Source organism: Heterocephalus glaber, unplaced genomic scaffold, assembly GCF_053883595.1.
Source record: "Heterocephalus glaber isolate CG9 unplaced genomic scaffold, H.glaber_assembly_v1.0 deba00000122, whole genome shotgun sequence".
Lineage (NCBI taxonomy): Eukaryota > Metazoa > Chordata > Mammalia > Rodentia > Bathyergidae > Heterocephalus > Heterocephalus glaber.
In genome coordinates, this window is record NW_028258138.1 from 2,575,101 (window position 1) to 2,596,001 (window position 20,901).

Consider the following 20,901-nt stretch of genomic DNA (forward strand, 5'->3'; position numbering starts at 1 on the left):
GGGAGCTTTCTGCACTGCACCTCCCGTGGCCCTCAGACACCTGCCGGGCACCATGTGAGGACCCCAAGCCAGCTTCGGGACACCTGGGCACAGCCAGGCGGCTCCCCACTCGGCAGCACACAGCAGGCCCACCCAGCAGCACGGCCACCTCACTGGCAGGTTGCCGAGCTCTGTGGAGCCCAGTCTGAGTGCTGCCCACAGAAGGCTGAGCAGTGCACTGCTCTGAGCCGCACCTTAGGGACTGGTTTGTTAGGCAGCAGTGAATACTGATGCTCCCTGGGATAAGCCCAGGGTGAGTGTCTCGGAAAGCCTGTTTCTGCCACCATGGATACCAGGGCAAAGGACACAGGAAGCCACCCTGAAGTGTAAATCTCACGTGGCTCTCCTTTCTTCCCCGAGGCCTGCAGTGGAGATAGAGCTCACTCCGCCCATCCGTCCTGGGCATGGCACAAGCTGACAGCCGCTCTCTGCCTTGGTGTCCCAAAACGCCACTGCCCCTTTGCAAAACTCAAAGCCAGAAGCAATCATCCTGCCCTGGGATCCTCCGTGCTGTGCTGCGGACCACAGGATCTCTGCAGATCCTTGGTGGCCACTGGATAAATAAATCACCATGATTTAATCATGCTAGGATCTCCAAGACCTGAGTAGAGCTGCAGCCTCAGTCCTGGGCCACATGAAATGGTTAAATTCAAGAAGCGGTGTGTGCTAGGGTTCTCCTCTTTCCTGGGTGTGGCTCAAGTAAGACAGGAGAAAGAGAAACAAAGCCCCATGCCATTAATTTCAGGAGTAAAGCAGAACAGAGCTTCTAGCGTGGGATCCACTGGTTGCATTACTCCTCGGTCTGTCTCTTTATTGCACTTATTTGGGAAATGCAGAGTATCTGTGGGTAGACTTCACACGGCCACCGCCCATATTTTCTGGCGCAGTGCTGATTTAAGCAGTCTTTCCCAGTGGACACTGGGCAGTGCTCTTCCTTGAACAAAGAGAAAGAATCGCGCCTGTGAGCTCTTCCTGTGTATGATGCTGCTGACAAACACTGCCCCGCCTCTGGCGGGTGGTTTTTGCACACCGGCGCCTCCTCCGGCTGAGGAAACGGTGGGCTCCCTGCGGTCGGTCGCAAGGCGGGGACCTCTCCGACACTCCTCCTGGGCTGCATGCGCGCTCTGTGCTCTCCCTGCGATGCGAGTGCCACGTGCTGGACGACGGGGTCAGTGGCCACCGGCCCACGGGGTAAGCAGCAGCCGGGAAGCCCCAGCCTCAGGCCTAGGACGTCCTTTCTCCTCGTTAGTGTCCGGGCTTCCATCTTCATCCCATCCCCTTGCTCAAAGCATTGGCGACCTGGGAGGGGGAGGGGTGCAGGAAGCAAGCGGCAAGGGCACGCCTGTCACTAGTGTCTCGTGCTCCGGCTACAGAACCCAGGGGGGCGCTGGGGGCTGTCAAGAGCTGTGCCTTTCTATGGGAAGTGCACTTGCTCTGACATCAGCTGCTGTTGCCTGGGAGCAAGCTGACCAACCACGCAGTCTCGGGCCAGCTCAGCGCCTTTTGTAGCCGGGTCTCCTCAGTGCTCTGCTCTGCGCCCCAGTCCCCAGGTGCTCACCACTCGCACAGAGACCCCAGCCTGGCAGGACAAGTCATGTTCTCCGCGAACCTCTCAGGGCTTTGTCTTTCTGCCCTTCAATTTAAAAGAGCTATGAGAATACTGCAGACATGACTTGGGGTTCAAGAACACATTTGGAAGCACCCTGAGAGGCCCTGTTTCTTAGAGAAAATCTTTCTTTCATTATAAAATACTAGAAGTTTCAGATAACTCCCGGAGATCTCCCCGTTTCCCCTCTTTCCCCTCTTTCTGCAGGAAAAAATAAACAGCGTGGCTTGGCTGACCCGGCAAACACTCAGGAGAGCCTGCAGGGCTGCGGGCTGGCGGCCGCTTCTCCTCTCCTGGCGCCTCCCGCAATCCTCACGGAAGAACGTCTCACTGCACACTGCTGCCTGACTCTGAAGGAGGTGCCGCGGGGCCTCCAGGTCTGCCTTTACTGAGGGGAAATCGTAAGAACCAAGCGTCCTCACCATGCCCATGCCGGGCCACTGCTCCGTGGGGCTGGTGCAGCCCCCACACGCTGTGCCCTAAGCACTCAGGGGAGCCAGGCGCGGCAGGACGCGGCCGCTGTGATGCAGAGCCAGCAAAGCCAGCCCGACGGACGGCGGTGCCCGGCCACGCCTCACCTGCTGCCCTTTCTACTACTGGTCCACGCTCGCAGCACAAGGCGTTATGTCCTCCTGCGGACTTGGTGTGTGGACTTAACACACCTTAACTCATCTTAATTCTTCCCTTCCTCTTCCGGCGCTTCCCTCGCCCTCCATCGCTTGATCTTCTTCCCATTTGCAAAAGTCCTATCTCCCTGTTTCCCGTTGCCTGTCTTTTATTTTGCTCTTTAACGTACTTATACTTTGAGTTTCTCATATAAGGGAAATCGTGTGATATTTAAACATTTGTGTCTGGTTTATCTCACTTAACATTGCAGTCTCAAGGGGCATCCATTTTCCTACAAATGACTCAAGTGTATCCTTTATGGCAGAGTAGTGCTCCACGGTGTGTAAATACCACATTCTCTTTATCTGCTCGGTCATCTGCCGGTGGACGCGTGGGCACTTCCAAGCCTCAGCTCCTGTGGCTGTGCTGCTGGAAACGTGGCGTGCACGGGTCACTGTCGCGTGCTGTCTTTAGGTCCTCTGGGAAGATCCCCGGGAGAGGGATGGCTGGGTCTGACGGCGTTTCCGGTTTCAGTTTTTGAGGACTCTCACCTGGTTTCCGTGTGCTAGTTTACCCTCTCACCCACAGTGCTGCCTTTTCCAAACAGTTTTTCCTATGCTGGAACAGAAGTCTTTGTCCCTGCGGTCCCGTACCTACTGCCCAAGCTCTGTCCTCTCCCTCGGCCCTTGGCTGGCTCCTAAGGGGTGAGGAAGAACACACTGGGCATCAGGGAGGGTCCCCACCCTCTGGCTGGTGCTGTGCACAGGTTGCCCACGGGGAGCTGTTCCAGGGACCCTCTATCGCTTTCACCCCGAAACACTCCTCTGACCTCCTGGGTCAGGGTAAGCGTGTGCCGAGTCGCCCACGCCCACCCTGTGGGGATCCGGCACCCGACACTGCAAACCGCCAATAACTAACGGGAGATCACTGCTGCTTGAACTGGAAGGCTCCAGGAGAACACGGTCCTCCCGCACGAGGAGACCAGCTGCTCAGAGGGAAATCACGGAGGCTCGAACAAAGCCCAGGCCCCTCCCACCTCGGGGTCTCTGTCTCTCGCTCACCAGCACCCTCGGTGTCCCCGAGCTCTCTGGTGTCCCCTCGGCTGCTGCCCCTGCTCAGGCGGCTCTGAGCCCCCTGTCAGAGCCCGAGGTCACTGACCCTGCTGCAGGTCCACCCGCTCCCACCTCAGCCACAGCGCGGCAGAACAAGAGCACATCACACATTGGGCTGCAGCGTCTCCCCGTGACCAGAGTCTTGGCCCAGGCGCAGCTGCAGCACATCCCAAGCTGGCACGTGCAAGGGCCTGTGGTTTCTGTTCTGCTTCGAAGGCCCCAGCTTCTCTGAGCCTGCTACGGCTTTAAGCAAAGTTTGGATCAATGGATCAATCGAGTAGTTCCAAAGCACCTCTGCTACTTTATATAAAAGAGCTGGTTTTAAATATTTCACATTGGGAAGTTTCTTTAAGATGTACACCGGTGGAAAATAAAACAAAAATGAACTGTGAGGCTGAAATACTAATAAGTATCCGATCAGTTGGCTGATGATTTCAAGTTAAAAAAATAAACAGGAAAGGAAAACATCAGTCTTACCCCACCTTCCAAGCCAAGTTCTCTGAACTATGTTGTGAGAGAAGTCGCTCCGGCCCCCACTCCAGGTTTCCGAAGCCCTGCTCTGGAGCCGACAGTGCTTGGGCCTGGATGAGGGTGAGACAGCCCAGGACACACAGGTGTGAGTGCAGGGCGCCACGGCAGGCGTGTGTGTGTGGGTGTGTGTGTGTGCACACGCGCGCACCAACAGGAAGAACATCACCGAAAGCTCAGCAGCACAGGTGAGTGGAGAAACCTCTCACTCACAGATGGTGGGCAAGAATGGGGGAGCTGAGTGGGAGGGGGCATTGGGGATCCTGCCCTGGTCGCAGGTCATTGGGGAAATAACCGGTGGGCCCTCATTACGTTGGCTCAATAAGGATCCAGACTCCCTTCCCCTGCCTGAGTGTGTGGCTGGGTCTGTGCATTTGTAAATGCATGCAAATGAATTTCTTTGTATTGTGAGACAGAGAGGTGGATGGATAGACAGATGGAGATAGATAGATGTAAACAATATTTCACATGTTCCAAAACCTGTTTAAAAATTGGTTCTTTCTCTAGTTTCCTAAATATCTGAAGCACAAAACATCCAAATGTATAAGCACTGTTGAAAGAAATCCACCTATGTGTCCATTTCTCCAATCACCCATCTGTCCACCCACCCACCCATCCATCCGTCTATCCATCCCTCCCTCTTTCCTTCTTCCCAGGTTTGAAACTGAAACCCTAAGACCTATGTGGGTGACCAGAGCTCTCCAAGTTCCACTATTCCAGCTGCTCAGAAGTCAGCTTCTTGAGCAAAGTCCTGTGAAATGAATCCTTTTAATTTTTCCATAAATGTTCTGTTACTGGTGCTTGATGCATTACAAATACAATCCTATTTTAAAGTGTTGTGCAATATTTAAAATTTGCTTGGTGAATAGACATCTACTTCATTTCTCCAAAAGATCAGGAGTTTATAAAATAGAAGATAAAAGCTCAATACCAATGATCTGTATTTAAAATCAAAACTTGGAGAGCAAATGTATATTTTTATCCATGGAAATGATGATATTCCCAAGTTACAGTATGTGAAAAATTTTCATGAAAATTGACTTTTACGACTAGAATAGAAAACTTGACCCCAGGTGGCAAAGTCAATTCAGATTCCTTTTGACATTTTCTAACCTTGGAATTTCTCTAGGAGCAAGTCGCTGTATCAAGATGATATTCTTGGATATTAATTATTTCAAGTACTTTCCACCGGGGGAAAAAGTAAATGTCACTGTGACAGTTCAGAAGAAAGTCGAGGTTTCTCCTCCTCTCGTATGTGCGAAAAGGAAAACCAGGAAGATCAACCAGGAAACGCACACGTCGCTAACGTCGCCGAAGGCCCGAAGCCAGCTGCACAGGGACGTGAGGGTGACCCCTGGCCCACCGCGGGCGCCTCCCTGGCTTCCTGGCCTCGCATTCGGTTTCCTTGCAGGAGCACAAGGCCTGAGCGGGTGCCCCAGTGTTCTCTATGTGAGAAGCGCATTTATATCACTCGTCCTCCGGGACGATGATCTATACTAGGAGTGGTAGGGAAATCTTTAAATGTGCCCGTCGTGTCCGTACTGCTACAAAAGGTGATTAACCCAGATCGCTTTCTGGATCACTTACCTTCACTGGATCTATTATTATTCTCCCGTGATTTAAAAGACAGAGTATGGTGTGACAGCGGGTCATGGCTGGCGACTGTGCTCTCCCCCAGCATCACCTCTGGACCCATTGTAACCTCTTCACCTGGGCTCTGAGCCCCGGGGGAGTTGTGTAACAGGATGCAGCAAAGTGACTGCTGCGGCTCGGAGTAGGGAGACGTGTCGGCCTGGCTCAGTTCCCCAAAGCCAGCTGGTGCTGGCTCAGGGTGAGGCCTGCGAGTCCCACAAACGCTGCCCACTGGTCGGCAGGCCACGCCCAACGGTCCGCATTCACGCAGATGGGGCCAGCACACGCCTGTCCCGAGGCTTGGGGAGCATGAGGTGGGATGATACCCGTGTAAAGGGTCAAACCTGCTTAGGCAGAGGAAGTGCTAAAAATAAAAGATTTGTTTCTTCCAAATGATAACAGGCATGACCTTGAGCAAAGGACTTCCCTAGGCTTATGGCCTCATGCATAAAATCAGGCACAAAACAAAGAGAGTTAGGGTACAGTTTAAATGTGACAACACATGTTGCGTTCTTGGCAAATCTTTGCTCTATTGCACCCCAAAAAGCATTCGTTTCCTTCAGACCTTCAATCTCTGTGTCTACTGAGTCTGGATGTGAGGTTTGTGGTGTCCAATGGAGTGAAAAGTGAATTATCAACAGCATGGAGACCATGGGTCACAATTAACTCTCAAAGTAAGAATAATGTATTTTTCTTTTCTTTCTTTCTTTTTTTTTTTTGTACCAGGAATTGAACACACGGCCTCAAGCTTGCCAGGCAGGCGCTGTGCTGCTGAGCTACTGCACTGGCCCTTAATGTATTTTTCTTAAAGGTATTCAACTCCTTTCCTGGTTTTTATTTTTTCATTTTTTGAGACGGGATCTTCCTATGTAGTCCACACTGTGCTTGAACCCATTATGTGGCCCAGGCTGGCTTCGAACTCACAAAGATCCTCCTGCCTCAGCCCTGAGTGCTGGAATGACAGGCATGTGCTACCAAGCCTGGATTTCGTTCCACTTCTTAACATACATTCGTCAAGCACCTCACAGGTACCAAGGCACCATGCTCGGTGCAGGGGACACATGTAGAGACAGGAGCCAGCCCGGCCTCGAGGTCAGGGTCTAGTATGAAGGACTGACAGGATACAGTACGCCAAGGAGCAGGCATCACCCAGGAGAGGTCACCCAGCGGGCATGACCCAGGGTCCTGTGGCTGTGGGATGACAGCTCCTTGGGCCTGAGCGGGGAGGTAAGCCTTCTGAGGCAGTGGCCGGCAGAGGGGACAAGACCCAGAGCAGCCTGCTCCTCCGCACTGCGGACACGTGCCAGGGTGACTGGAGAGGTGTTTACAGCAGGAAGTAGAGGACAGGGGCAGCCCCCCCCACTCCCACCCGCTGGCCAGGGCAGTGCGGGCCACAGGTGCACAACCACCGTCCCTCAGGTCAGAGCCAGGTGAGGGGACACTGGGAGGAGAGCGGGGATTAGGAGCAGAGGCCCGGCCCCCACTGTTGGGGCAGAGCTAGCTGTGCCGCCCCGCACCCCACACGAGGTCCTGACCCCCAGGCCCTCGGACGCAACCTGACTAGCATCGGGTCAGCTCAGAGGCCGGGGCAAACCCTGAGCCAAAGGTTTCCAGTAACAGAAGGGCAGACTTTCAAACTCAGAGCGGATCACCAAAGTCCAGCTTAATTCAAAGTCTAAGTACAGACTCGATCTCAGCAACTTATTAATCCCTTTTTCCAAGGTTTAACTTTCTCAAGTTTCAGCTACCTGGGGTTAACCACGGTCTGCAAATATCAGATACAAAATTCCAGAAATACTCTCACATTCACGTAATTTCTAGTACATACATCGTTATAATTCTGTGCTTTATCTTTAGTTGCAGTTGCTCATCTCTAACTGCACCTACCTGATACACTGTGGTACTGTCTATAACACACATGGCGGTTCGGTACAATCCTCATTCCCGGCACCCACCTGAGGTCTCGGAAAGTATCCCACGCATAAGCAGTGACTGGCGTGTTGTAACGACTGACACAAAAATACAGCCTCCAGCTGAGTAAGGAAGGATGATTTCAGCCATCATTTCCGATCTTGATTTAAAATGCATAAGACCTTTCAAGAAGAAGAGTCTGGCAGTGACGGTGCTGGGGGCCAGAGGTCCTCGGAAAGGACCTTGCTCCCCTGGGGAAGGTCAGGCCCGCTGGTCGGCCTGCTGGATCACGGTGGGGTGGGCCTCGTCTGGTCTGTGATTAGCCCGGGGTCTCACAGCTGAGTGCTGAGGAGGAGGTGGTCCCTGGCTCTGGAGGGCACCTCTCCTTGCTGCTCTCTGAGCTCCGCTTCCTGGCCGCCATGAGGTGAGAGCCGTCCTCCCTACGCGGGGTCGCCAGGATGCTCCTGCCTTGGAGTCAGCCAACTGAAATCATCGAAGCCTTGAGCAAGCAGAATCCTATTCTCCTTTAAGTTGCTGATGTCAGTTACCTGGTCCCAGCAATGCAACCCTGACTGATGACTCTCTAATTCATGCTCACAGAATTTCAAAGCATTCAGTTCACTCTAAACATTCGGATGAGAATCCCATGTTGCTGCTCCTATGTGAGGTTTCATCTCTAGCCTGTGGTTTGAGAGGCAGCTGTTGCTGTCCAGTTTCCTAGAGCGACATTCCCTTGGGCACTGTGGGCCCACAGAAATCTCTCAGCATGGAACACTGAACAAACTTATCATTTAACAACTTGCCCAACAACAAAGCCCTCGGGGATTCACTGAAACCTCGTATCTACTCAACATGAGTCAGTTAGCATTGAGAAAGGAAGGTAGGTTAAGAGTAAGAGGCAGAGAGAGACAAGAGACAGAGAGAGAGACGAGAGAACAGACTCGATGAAAACATGAACTATTATTTCTGTTTCCTCTTCTCTTGCAAACATACTCTTTCATTAGTGACACCCAATGCCGCCAGGTGAAATTAATGGCCAAGAATGCTCCCGTTCATGGTAGAACCCTGTCTCTTCCTCCTGCCACAGCTGCACCTGTCCATGGTCTCAGCCCCAGGACCTCGGTTCTTATTTGGAAACAGGGTCATCACAAATAGAATCAGAGTAAATGAAGTCATCCTGGGGAAGGATGGACCTGCTAATCCAGCACAACCATCAGCCTTATGAAAGGAGGCTATGGACAGAAACAGACACACACACGGGAAAACACCATGGGGCCACGGTGGAGACTGAGCCATTTTTCTAGAAATCAATGGGCAGCAAAGACAGCCGGCAAACCTCAGAAGTCAGGGGCCAGGAGCAGCATCTGCCCAACTCCTCCAAGGAAACCAGACCTGCCCACGCTTGGATCTCGGACTTCTGCCCTCTAAAACCGAGGCAGCAGACTGCGGCTGAAGCCACTGGCTTCGCTGTGCCCTGTTACCGCAGCCCACACAATGACACTGCACCCAGCACCTCCTACGTCATGGGAAGTCATCTTCTTTCTCCCCATGGCTTTATGGGCTCTGGAACTAGGGCCCCAGTCCCCGGGTCTCATCTTTCCTACACAAGCCCACGACACAGCAAAGATGAAGGTAACAGCAGGGTGCACTGATTCATAAACCGGAGAGCAGAAGAGAAATCCAGACACAGACTCTTAGAGGCCAGGGTTTGGGACTAGGAAGGAGTTTCCCAATCAGAGCCCTGTGACCCGAAGGCCCAGTGTTCCGAGAGCCTCAGGGGTCTCATGGGAAGGGCAAGTGGCCAGGGAGGACAAGGCTGCTGGACTCTTGGAATCCACATGGGTTAGCTGGGGCATCTCTGACATTTTCTGTTAGAATATTGGGGTTTCACATGAACTTTATTGTTTAAAAGGATTTTATTTCTCAGCAACACGTTTGAAAGCCTACAGCCATTGGAAAATAAAACAGAATCAGTGAGATGGTGTAGGGCTAAGCCCATCTGTAATTGGTGACCTGCTTCCCTGCCTGCTCATCCCTGCTTCTCACGAGGTGAGAAAGGGTGTTGTAATGTGTCGATTGGAAAAAAATCAATCCATGAGATTTTTCAGAAGGGAAACAATGGCCTACGAATCTATTTAGAAGAAGGCACAGTCTCCATGTGTAGACGTATTCCAGAGCATTCCTGGGGTGTCTCTTTTGACCTAAGAGTTTTACTTGTAAAAGAATCATTTTTTCCACTTATTCACAACTTCAGATGTTCCCATTTGCTCCTAGGTCCTATGGAAAGTGGGGAGGGAAGAGACCCTGCCCTGGGGGCCTAGCACGGGTCCCTGGCCTAGACAGCTTCCTTCAGGTGGTCTACGTGGCCTTGCATTTGTGCTCACCTGCGACCCATCTCGGGGTGCTTACTCCAACCTGTGAATTCTTAATAATATCGGCTCACTGTCAGGTGTCAGACCTATGGGCTGCTGGTCCTTCTGCGATTGGTCTGCTCCTCTCCCTCACGTGCTCTGCTGAGGATCGAGATGCGAGCAACTGCTGCTCAGGAATCCCTGCACTAAGCATTCACAGAGGACTGTCTGATTCTCAGGTGCAGATTTCAGGTGAGTCCTCAAGGAGCCACCATGGATCTTCCAGGTGGGACAGGCCTCCCTCTCTCACCCACTCCTGCAGGGCTCAGAGACCTCATTTCCACACACAGCAATCGCCCTCATCTGGCTCCCTGCCCTGCCCTTGCTGACCTGAGCTTCCGAAGCAGGAGAACCGAGTTTTCTTTCCTTTGTGTGTTCTCTTGTCTCTAAATATGACCTTGATTCTTCCATATTACATGATGCTTGACAAAGAAGCCAGAAAATAAAACTGTCTAGGATACGAGAGCTCTGAAATGGAACTGGGAAAATCGATGGGTAATAAACAGACATTTACAAGAGCCCTGCCCTGCACTCCCCTGCCTGTGTGCAGGAAAGTCCACAAAGGGCCGTCCACCCCTCCACACCCATCCTGCTGCGGGTCTAGCTGATCCGTCTTCAGCTCCATCACTCCACCAGCAAACCCCGAGCCAAAAAAGTAACCACAGAGATAAAATACGCTGTTAAAGGAAATCACATTACTATTAAAAAACTGTGTTATAAATGAAATGATTAAAGTTCTAGAAGAAAATCCAGTTGCATAGCCATAGAAGGTTGATATAAAAGAGGACTTTTCTACATCAGAATACTAGTAAATATTGATATTTTTATAGGACGTTGTGTTGTTAGTTTGTCTTCCACATCTTACAGAAAGAACATGTAAACATTTTCAATAAGGAAAACCAAGTCACAATGTTATAATAGAAATAGCCTAGAAATTTCTTCAATGTTCCCTGTTTTAGTATTTACCTTTCGTCAGCAGACCACATTTAAACATTTAAAATATGATAAATGTGGAAGGTAAGTTTACCAATGAAAATAAAGCACATGCTAGTAAGCATCAAATATCCTAAAGGCACAAAATAAATGGCAGGGCTTAAATAGAAGCATTCCAAGGGTGGAATTCTAACCTCGCTTCCTTCACCAACTCCCGACTGCATCATTTCTCTGGGCTTAGTCCATTTCATAAATTGAAAATTACTTTCTCACTAATCAGAGACATTTTTCCAAAGGTGAAATATTTAAAATGCTTAATTCTTTGTACATGTACATGTGCATACACAAAATTAAAGATACATACAGAAATCTATAAAGCCTAAAGCTAACTTTTTGAAAGTTGTGATGGTATCCAATGAATTAACTTGGAAATTATTCATTGAACCAGCATGATTATCATGAAGGAAAAATCCTTTTCTCAGTGTGTTGATACCCAGAACCCCAACTCAGCAACGTTTACTGCTCTGAAAGTAACAGAAAGTTGTCATTTGGAGCAACTTTAAGTCCTATTTGTTTTGGATGTGGCTGATGTCACACCGGACAGCCTGGCTCTGGGTGAGTGGTCGAAGGCCGCCTCTGCCTAAGGGACCCTTTGGGACGGACTGAGGCTGAAAAGGCATCGCCTGTGAGCGGGCACACAAAGGAAAACAGGCAGAGACGGGGCTGCCCAAGTTCGAAAAGGCAAGAGCCGCCTGCCAGGCGTCTACAGCGCTCCCTTTCATGGCAACCGAGTGGCCTCTAGAAGGGTGAACACCAAAGAGGGTACTCGTCACTCCAAATGCGCAGCATATTTCAAACACTAAGAATTTAATTTCAAAAAAGCAAAGTTAAATGTTCTTCACAGCCATGGTTAGAAATGGCCCACCTGACATGAATTTGAAGCTATAAGAGAGATGGTGGTCAGGAGAACATATTTGAGGCCCGCGTCTTCCCCTACACAGCCCTCGGTGGTGTTCAAACCATGCTCAGGGCTGAAGTTTTCCACCCCACCGGAGGGAGGTCATCAGTTGGAATCCTAACTCGACATGTCGGCATCCTGAGCCGGAGCCCGGGGGGCACTGGGTAAGGAAGGCAGAGCCTGGAGCGTGGGTCAGAAGACTTCCCGAGCCTCAGTTTCCACTCGAGAAAAATGTGAGCCAGAGCAGTGCAAGAACGGGTCTTCCCTCCCTACCACACCCAGCTGCCTGTAAGCCTCTCCGTACAGAAACCCACGGGTCGGTCCATTTCCTGAAGGTCTGCGAGCAGGACTCCTGCTCTTGGGTTTGTGACTCAGCTACTATTTCTTGGGATGGAGGCGCTGCTGGCCTCACCCACGCCCACAAAGGATAGAGAATCCAGGTTCAACCGAGAGGAGGCCCCCTCGGACCTGCCCCCTTCACCTCTGGGAGGCTCCAGGAGGAGGCAGCTCTGCTCTGCTCTGCTCCGAAGTTGGCCTGGGGAGGCCTGGGAGGCGCCCTATGCAAGCCCATCGGTCCTCTGGGGAGCAGGCAGCTGGGAGCATTTTTTTCTTGAAATCTAGGTCAGCCCCATCCAAACCTCCCCACAACATCAAGCAAAACAAGCCAGGTGGAGCCCGCCCTTGGGCAAGCGGGATTGCCCGAGTCCTCTGTCTGCCTCTGGCCCTGCTCACCCCACAGAGGACAACCCAGAGGTGAGGCCACCCCGCCCTGGGTCCTGGCCCGGCCACAGCAGCAGGGCAGTGGCCTCCTGTTCCTTCTTGGGTGGCCCCTGGTGGGCGGGTGCTGGTCCGGCTGCCAGAGGGGAGCGGGCACAGGGGGTCCCAGCAGCCCCCTGCACCCCCTCCTGCCTCCCAGAGATACTAGGAGCTCATTCCTCAAAAGTGGAGGCTGCCCTGCTTCAGGAGCACTGGGATTGAGCTGTCAGGCCCATGAAAACTGTTCTCCTCACACCTAAAACTTTAATGCACTGTTTACCACCAGAAGCAAAACGGTTTGCATAATTAATAGAGCACAGAAAACCGAGAGACAGAGCACAAAGTACCTTTTAAAGGAAAAAATGAAAGGCTCGAAGGAGGAGGCACCCTCAGAGGTATCCTGCACAGATTCCTCTCCGCACCCCACCCTGCCAGGGGCGCAGCACATTCTGGGCTCGGCTTCCAGAGCAATGTCCTTTAAGTGTGCCTGGCACTGCCCAAGCAAGCTGCCACATTCCCCAGGACAACAGGGTGTCCCTGCGGGGAGGGAGGGGAGTCAGGGGCCTGCATGGCCTCCTCCTGGGTGGCAGACACTGCAGCCGCCTGCAGGAATTCCTCGGTGTGTCCTCGGCCAGGGCGCTCGCCAGGCAGGAGCAGCCTGGCATCTGTGTGCCTGGTGTCTGCATGACAAGCAAAAGATAGCAGAGCTGTGCAGGCGGTGAGCCCGGCTGGCTGGTCCCTGCTGCCTGCATCCTCGGGTAGAATCACACTGCTTCATGCAGATGAGTTCATAACACTTTCTTCAATTTGGTTTTTATAGAACAAAGTGCCAGCTCCGCACGCTTGTGTCAACAGCTACCCGAGGGCCTGCACTTTACAGCGCCTGTGTATTACTATTTAAAGACAAGCTTTTAGCTGAACATCAGTGCTGCCTTCAGAGTTTAATTATCGCCCTCCCCACGGGGCCCAATGAGCCATGGATTTCTCCCAAGGGGCCTCTGCTGGGGATGATCTTTAAGTAAGTAAATGCTAACCAGTGCCTCTTAAAGCGCCCGCCTCTGATTTCCTGCTCTGACATACACTGCAGCGGACCGAGGTGGACACGCGGGTGGGCATCGCGGTGGCTCATCTCGTTGTCCACTTGCCTGGACGGAGGAGGAGGAAGAGCGGCCCAGAGAGCTGACACAGCACCTTTCTCTCTTGCAGTTCTGGGCACTGCACCCAAGGCCTTTGCACTGAGCTGCATCCCCAGCCCCACTTTTAAATTCTGAGACAGGGTCGGACCAAGGTGACAAGCTGCACGGGCTGGGCTTGGACTTTGATCCTCCTGCCCCAGCCTCCCAGAGTGCTGAGGTTATAGGCCTGCACCCAGGCTCAGTCTCCTTCTCAGGGTTCCTGTCCGGGTGTTTCCAGGGAAGTCGCCTGGCCTGCGGGAGCCTGTCCAGCGGCTCGGGCAGGGAAGCGCTCTCTAGCTGGTGACCCCCTTCCTGGCTGCCACTGTTGCTGCTGCCCTTGCACACCCACACCCCCCCACACACACACACACACAGGAGAAGGTGCACCACGTCCAGTTGGCTTCTCTGGCTTCTCCAGCTTCTCTGGCCTGCATGTGGACGGCCATCCTGGGATCTGAAGCCAATCCAGTAGGCACCCCCTCCACTTCTGTACATTCTCTTGGCTGTGAGCCCCAGGGGCCCCTGACTGGTACAGCACTCACCCAGGGTCCCCACTTCCCAGAGAGGGGGCTTCCGGAGGAGCCTCAGCTCTGGACAGCAGGCTCTGTCATCCCCAGCTCTGGGGATGAAAGTGTCAGCTGTGAGCAGGAGGCTCCCTGCCTTGTACACGAAGCCTCGGCCCAGGCCCAAAGGCCGAGCCGCGTCATCATCATCCTAAGGAGCCACTGTCCACAAGGAAAGCACCTGGGGAAGGAGATTCAGAAAGGACAGAGTCTTTCTCCCCCAAGGGAGTGGGGTGAGGCTGCCCTGAGCTCCCGTGGCCCCCAGTGTCGGGCAGGACAGAGGACGTTCCCCTTGTCTTCCCCGAGAGAGCTTCCTGTTAAGTGCTGTCAGCCCGACACAGGGATGGCAGGGTGAGGGGACCCTGGGAGACAGGGCTGGGTTCCCAGAACCTAGAGCAGGCCGGAAAGAATCTCAGAACTGGAGTTGAGTCAGTTTCTCATTGCTTGGGCAAAATACCCGGGACTCCACCTCAAAGCGAGGGGTTTACAGCATTTGGCTGAGGGTCACAGTCCGAGGTCAGCAGGCTCTAAAGCAGAAGCAGGGTGTGGGCAGGGGAGAGCTGCTCATGTCCTGGGGGAGAGAGAAGGAGGAGCTGGGGAGGGACACAGACCCTTCCGCCTCTCCAAGCAGGCCCGTCTACCTGGCCACCCATTCACCTTTCACACTCAGTCTTGGGGGAACACTGCCCATCCGGACCCTAACATCAGGGCTCTGGCTCGGGGAAGGCTCTGCTGGCAGATGATCCGGCCTCAGGAGCTCGTCCCGGCCTGGGAAGAGGCTTCTGTTGGCCAGCACCCCATCTCCAAGAAGGTGTGCGGGGGCCGCTTGGGGATGCTCGGAATCAGTGACTCTGTGAACTGAAACCTGATGGGGCTCCAGGAGGTAACCACCCCGAAGGGTAGGAGACTCTGTGCATGTGGGCTTCCTCCAGGAAGAGCGAGGTGACAGCTCTAGAGCCCTCTGGCTCCAGAGTCTGTGGCCCCGTTCCGGTCGTGGAATAAACAGAAACAGTGTCTTGGTGGGAATCAAGGTGCCTGCTCCAGCACCCTGCTGAAACTCAGTGCCTGATGCAGCAGGATGAGGAGGCGTGGCTGCGAGTGGTAATGCATTCACAGGGACCCCACCCAAGAGGGGGTCAGCAACCTTGTCGGAGGACCTGAGGTCGAAAGGCTCTCTCTTGCCCTTCTGTCCCTCAATATGAAGGAAGAAGGTGCCGTGGTGGAAGCAGACCCCAGCCCTCAACAACACCAGACCTGCAGCGCCTTGGTCTGGGGCTTTTCGGCCTCCAGAACCATGAGAAACACTTTCCTGTTGTTTATAAACTCCCCAGACTTGGGTATTTTCTTATAGCAGCACAAATGGACTAAACAAGTAACACTGATGCTCCAGGAATGAGCCAAATGGGAAGAGAAAGAGCCAAGAGCACATGGATGCTCCAAAGAGACACGGCCAGGAGAATCACAGCCCGCAATGCCCCTGAAGCCCATCCAAGGACAGACAGCCCTGCGGACCCATCCCGGAACCAGGATGTGAGAACACGGCACGCCTCAGCTTTGATTCCCTAGGAAAATCTACCTCCTGCCGGCCCAGTCTGCCCCTGACACACTGGGCCTGCCAGACCTCGAGCTACATCTCCATCTAATCCAGCTGACCCGGTCTGGCGGAAGACCCTCTTCCTTTCCGTACCTAGAGAAACTGGCACTTACAAAATCTTTGTGCCTTTTCACCTTTTTACCCATGTTTACGAACAAATTCCACCACAGATGATGCCACATAAATAGTTCTGAGATTATTACTCTATGCAGTGCCCTCTAAAAGCCTTCTCTTCACACACAGCGTGGTGGGCATTCTTCACTCTGCATGAGGACGAGGTGGCAGTAACTGTACTGAAAGGTTACAGATCCTCTGGAAAGGGCTTTCTCATTTTTTTAGCAGAAGATTAGGATGCAAATCCAACCCGGAAACTGGACCATCACTAAACATCTTTGTTTATCTGGTTAGGGCTCCAAACCATCTGCACTGAACTGCAAGACGATTAATCATTTAACAATCAGCTAGGATTAAAGGACAAAGCCTCTTAGGAGTCATTTCCCAGTGGATTTAAAAGCTCACTCCACCTTTGTCCCCAGGTCTCTGAAAGCCGCCCAGGGTTTTGGTTGATGCGTCCGTCAGCCCGTCTGTGGTGCTGGAAGGAGTGTGCTGGGGTTCCTGTCCATGGGCTGTGCCCCGGCAGGGAGGGTCCCCCATCTGAGAAGGCCCAGGACCCCCCCAGGGTCCAGGTGCCTCAGGGCTGCTCGCTACAGTCGGCATTTCTCAGATGTTAGGATGACAGAGTAGAGATCTACCAGGAGGCTTCTGATGCAGGACCTCAGGGCGGCAAAGACACATCCTGAGCCTGCACGGTGGCCCAAAAGCCTGTAATCCCAGCACTCTGGGAGGTTGAGGCAGGAGGCTTGCAACTTTGAGCCCCGCTGGGGCAACTGAATGACTCAGCCAGACTTTGACTCAAAATAAAAGAAAAAAAGGACAGGGGCTGTAGCTCAATTCGAAGGCCCTGAATTCAGCCCTTCAACCATAAGTAACACACATACACACATGCAAACACGCGCACATACGCCTGCGCACACACACCACATCCTATGGCCCGGGAGACACTTCTCGACTCTTTCCAACCAAATGAGGTTTTGTAGGTATTCATTATTAAATCAAACACTTACTTAACTCTCTTCTAACCAGTCCATCTTCCGTCCGAGAAGGGTGGGCTATCTCCGTGTGCTTCCCACTCTAGCTCCCCAGGTGACGAGCCAGTCCATGCCTCTCGGGCTGCCAGCCACGCCCAGGCTGCAGCATGGGGTTCAGTCAGTGTGCAGGTCCCACCGCCCAGGGTTTGTCCCTCACAGTGACCTGTCTCTCTCTCCTAAGGCAGAGTCAAATGAAACTTAGACAAGTCTGCTAAGAGCAAGGGCGCCTGAGAAACAGAGCACAGTTTTCTCACTCACTGTGTAAGACTGAGCCCCAGCAGGTTTTCTGATTTGTCCCCGACATTTACCTGACTTTGCTGCTGGAGCAAGCAGCAGAGCCAAGCAGGGTGCCGGGAGGGACACTAGGGAGAGCCTGGCTGCTGAGGAAGGGGCGACCGCCATTGCTGTGGCCCCCGGCTATGTGCATGTTCAGTTGTTTTTAAAAATAATACCACGGCTTGTTCCCTTGAGCCAGTTAGAGACACTGCTGACCAAACTGAGCAAACTGGGATGTTTTCTGGAGAAGTCTTAGTCACTGTCGTACAATCCTGGCCAAAGGGTGGCGATCATCCTCACAGAAATGAAAAGACAGGTTAATGCCCCGCACTGACCCTGGGAATCGTTGCCTGGCCCCTCCTGGGGGTTGTTCTGCTGGAATCCAACCCTTCCAGGCTTCCTGAAGTCTTTCACCTGTGGGCAATTCTGGGGAAATAGGGCTGATTTCTGCAACCAGACGTCAACAGCAGAGGAAATTCTTAGTGTGCTGAACATGGCATGGAGGAAGCACAGGCCTGGCAGTGTGATCCTCCACCAAACACACACTCACGCACACGCTCTCCTCTAGGCTGAAGCCCATGAAGTGTTTCTAAAGATATACAAGTTATGTCCATTTTTAGATGTTCTTAGGACATGGCAGACAAACTATAGAATGTGCTTTGCAGCCTTCCACAGGACACGAATCGTAGGCTGGCTGCTCCCACGCTGTGGCTTGGCTTCTCCGTGGAGACCACTCACACGGGGCTCTGGACTGAACCCTCACACACCACACCGGGAGCGCGTATTCATCTGCTGGTTACCCCACTGCACTGCGAGCTCCTTCCTGGCAATGTCTTGTTCAATTTCAGTACCGGCCCTAGGCCCAGCACTTAGCACACAGAAAGCATTCGTAAACGATTAATAAAGCTGTAAGTTAATGAGTCGGGGTGAGGAAAACGAGAGCTGCCTGCTCAGAGGCTTTACAGCCCACACACTGTCCACAGGTGGACTTGAAACTTCGGCAGACAGGCGCTGCCAGCGAGGCGCCGTCACCAGCCCCGTCCTGTGCAGGGTTCTGGGCCCGCCACGCCAATGGGCCCGCACAGGCTTCCAACACACCCTGGAGTGTGCGCCTGCAGACCGCGTGCTGTCGCCAAGCAGAGCCATAAGCGCTCTTCGTTATGAGCCCTGGGCAGCCACTGCCCTCCAGCTAGATGTTGTTGCATTAGTTTCACACAACAAGGTCAAGAATCCCACGAGTTTCATGTTTACTTTGTCCTTCTTTTTAAATGTTACAATAAAAATAAATTTTAAAAAGCAGGTTTTGCTGCTTCTCGATGTTGCCTGTACTGGGTGTCACTTATGTGGCCCAAGCTCCTCCTCACTCAACCTGGCCTCAGCGAGCCAAAAGCCGAAAGGTCGGGCGTCCCCGCGTCTTCTGACCTGGGCTTCCTTTCGCACACATGCTCTGGGCACGAAGACCGGGTACATCTGCACAAGCACCGAAGTCCATCTGACGCCGAGAACGGAGAGTCCCTCGGTGAGCGAAAGCCCCCGCTCCTTCACTCAGAGACACTCTCCAGCTCGCTATTAATATCGCCGATAAAAACCTGCTGGCCTTTGATGTCCCTTCCTCAGTCGACAGCAAAGTGAACTGTTAATCCTCCTTCTCCTGTCTCGTAGGGAGGTCCCCGTCCAGGCTGGACAGCGGGGTGTGTCCACAAGCAGAGGAACCTTCTGCAAGCGGGCAGTGGAGTGGTCTGGGGCCCCCATGACCGGCCTCATTTGTGGCAGGACAGAAATGTTGGTGACGCTCTTCGCAGCACCACGGGACACAGTGGAACATCACTTCTTCACATTTAATTTTTCGAAGAGACTGTGCCATTTCTCTTTCCAAACTGTGAGTCTTCTAAATGTAATTTTCCCAAGTTTCCGTTGCTTTTCACAAAGCATCCTGGTGATTTTATCACCGCTGGAAGTCATTTTAAACCTTGATTGCTTCTGACAGCACATGGAGCGATGCCCTTCACTAGGACCCCAGGAAGGGTGGGTTATGAGCCTATGTGTGGATCTGATAAGCAGGCAGAAATCATTTTCTCTGTGTACATAAAACAGGGCCCGATTCAAGGACAGCCACCTTCTCCCCAGAAAAATCAGCTGCCCACTCAGGAGTAGGCTTTCTCTCGAAAGGTAACCTCATGACAAAACTTCAAGTTGACATTGGAAACTCTTAAAATGCAGAGGTAGGCGATTGAATTAAACAAGCAGAGAGAGAGAGAAGCAGTAGCCCCACAAAACTATAATGAGCATATCTGGGAAAATAAATGGTAGCCAAACACGATTTAAGTGGAAACGAATGGTCACAAGCAGGACAGGTGAAGGGAGACCCCTGTGGGACGTCACAGCACCCCGGGCCTCCCTGCTACCTTCCCAGGGAAAAGACCCTCAGTCTGCCTAGCGTCCAAAGCCAGGTTTACATCTGGCATTCATCGCAATACAAATACATATTTTATAATTATAAAAAACAGCTCCATAAGTGAAGCAACATTGTACTCTGTCTGGGCAGTGTCCCTCTCAGTAACATCTGTGCAGGAGAAGAAAGAGCCAGTATCCTGCTGTGTCTCCCTTTTGACAGAGAAGGAGAAAGTTATTTTAAGACCCACAACTAATGATCTAAGACAAAAAAAAAAAAAAGCACTGGCCGGAGGTGACCACTGCTGAAGAAGGTGAGCGGGGAGAGGCAATGTCCTCGGGGTGACAGCATGCTGCTGGGGGTTTATAAGTGCTCATGGACAGGAGAGGCGCTTTACAAATATCTCACTGTCCATCTGTTACAAACCCAGACATCTTTAAAAAGGGGGGTGAAAATAATCCAAGTATGTTATATACATGTGCAGATCTGCCAAAATGAAACACGTTATTCTGCATAACTAATAAAAAACTTTGAAGAACCTGCATGTGTGTGTGTGCAGATATCACACGTGTGTGTGCATTTTAAATGGTCAGTGAGAAGACATAATACCTGAGAACGAAATCAAGGCCTGGTGAACAGAAATGACCAAGAACAGGGTGTAGCTGCATGTTCCTGCCCTTTCCTCAGACTTTCCGATCCTGGGTGTGTGTGCTTGAGTGTGCAGTGTGCATGTGTGTTGGGAGGAGGGACGACACAGCTGGCTGATCTGAGCTGCTATGAGAGGTGAGGTTTTAATGACATCCAAGAACCTGCCTTTGCTGAGAGCTAGGCAGGGGCTCCTCCACTATGGGCAGGAGACTGGATTCTGCCTGCACGGCCTGCTCTCTGCCACTCCCCACAGAGGGACGGTGCCCCACATCCACGTCTCGGGTGGGCGATTCGGGCAGGGCAGGGCCACAGGTGCACTGGCCAGGGCCGGGGCGCTGTGACCTGGTGGGCTGGGCTCCTCGGTGTCCTCCCCAGCGTCCCTGCAACGCGGCCTGCATCCCTGAGCCCCTTTGTCCCCACCTTCCTGCCGTCCCTGTGGGGGTGCTGGTGCTGGTGCTGTCCATCTCTGAGTCCTCACTTCCGGGGCAGGCTTCTCCTGGGGGCACTGTGCACCCAGTTTCTCAGGGGTTCTGCTTGGCTTCCTTCTCTTGTGGATTAAAGCAGCCCGATACCAGAACGGGCAGCATCTCCTTTGCCTGGTGCTTAGTAAAGG

At 52.7% G+C, this 20,901-nt stretch overlaps 1 protein-coding gene and 1 long non-coding RNA gene across 4 annotated transcripts in view; one reads left to right on the forward strand and one right to left on the reverse strand.

Moving 5' to 3' along the window:
• Positions 1–20,901, reverse strand: part of Dscam (DS cell adhesion molecule) — a 589,901-nt gene that overhangs the window by 367,371 nt on the left and 201,629 nt on the right. The gene's annotated exons all lie outside the window — the stretch shown is intronic.
• Positions 920–11,883, forward strand: LOC147830309 (uncharacterized). Its single transcript, XR_015451328.1, has 3 exons — positions 920–1,230; positions 1,853–4,079; positions 5,021–11,883. It is a non-coding gene; the product is annotated as an uncharacterized LOC147830309 (long non-coding RNA).